Here is a 1,402-nt window from a genome sequence, read left to right as displayed (position 1 = left end):
TTGGTAAACTTTGCCCCAAGTTTTTGTGGTCTGGTCAAGGCACAGCAGCAATTTTGGGTTATTTGAAAGTCTGACAGTGCCATCAGGCTGCTGATGCACTCGCCTCACAGGTACAGATTGACCTGTTGGCGGCCCCATACCCCCGGATATTATTTTTTTTCTTTTTGGGTCACACCAGGGAATTCTCAGGGGCTACTCCTGGCTCTGCACTCAGGAATTACTCCTGGCGGTGCTTGGGGGACCATATGGGATGCTGGGGATCGAACCCAGGTTTGCCACATGTAAGACAAACACCCTACTAGCTCTACTATTGCTCTGGCCCCTTCTTTGAGATTCCTATACAGTTCTTATTTCCTACGCTGGGGTCCTTCCTCCCAGGAGTTCAACCATGCCTTGTGCCTGGAATTCTGCACCTCAGAGCATTGTGGGTGTCCTCAGATGGGTCCTGTATTTCAACTGTCTTCATGCCTTTGGGCTGCCTAGGGTTCCAGACAGAGTTTTTCCCAATCCATATTAGACTTCCCTTCCCAGCGACCTGCAATAAGATGCTTGCATAGATGCTCCCAAGGATGGAAGTGTCACAGTTTTTCTGTGGCTATACTCATGCACACCAGGCTGTGGCACAGCTGGAAACCTCCTACTGCCAAATTTCTCAGGGATCATAGATGGCAGAGATGCCAGGATCATCCCATATAGCAGCACTGGGGACTGAACTCATGACCTCAAACTGCAAGACAGGCACTCTAGTCACCATCTCTGCCTCCTCCTCCTTGTCCTCGTCCTCGTTGTTGTCGTCGTTGTTGTCGTCCTTGTCGTCGTCGTCCTCCTCCTCCTCTTTCTCCTCCTCCTGTTCATCCTTCTCCTTATCTTTCCCCTCCTCTTTGTCTCTCTCCTTCTCCTACTTCTCCTTCTCCTTCATCTCCTTCTTCTCTCCCCTCTTTCCCTCCCCCACTCCTCTTCCCTCCTCTTCCTCCTCTTCTTTCTTCTGTGTGCTTTTAGGCCACACCTGGCTGTGTTTGGCCTTACTCCTGGCTCTGCTCACGGGGATAACTCCTGGCGGGCTCAGGGGACCGTATGGGGTGCCAGCAATCTAATCCAGGTTGGCTGTATTAGGCAAATGTCCTATCCATTGTGCTACCACTCCAGTCCCTGCTTCTTTCTTCTTGACCAAATTTGTGCCAGCAGCATCTCAACAGTGCACAGGAAAGAGAGGCAGGGAAGCAGAGATGACCAATCACTGATGCTTCTCCAGGCAGGACCCAGGGCAGGTTCAGCATTTCTGGTTCCCTAGCCTAGAGCCAAGACAGGTACAAGAACGGGAAGGGAATGAAGGTAAGTGAGAAAGGCCACCCCCAGGGCCCTGGGGTATCTTGTCAACCAGCCAGAGTTCTTTGAAAAAAAA

This window comes from Sorex fumeus, unplaced genomic scaffold (assembly GCF_029834395.1).
Source record: "Sorex fumeus unplaced genomic scaffold, SorFum_2.1 ptg000098l, whole genome shotgun sequence".
Lineage (NCBI taxonomy): Eukaryota > Metazoa > Chordata > Mammalia > Eulipotyphla > Soricidae > Sorex > Sorex fumeus.
Note: the sequence above shows the minus strand (reverse complement) of the source record.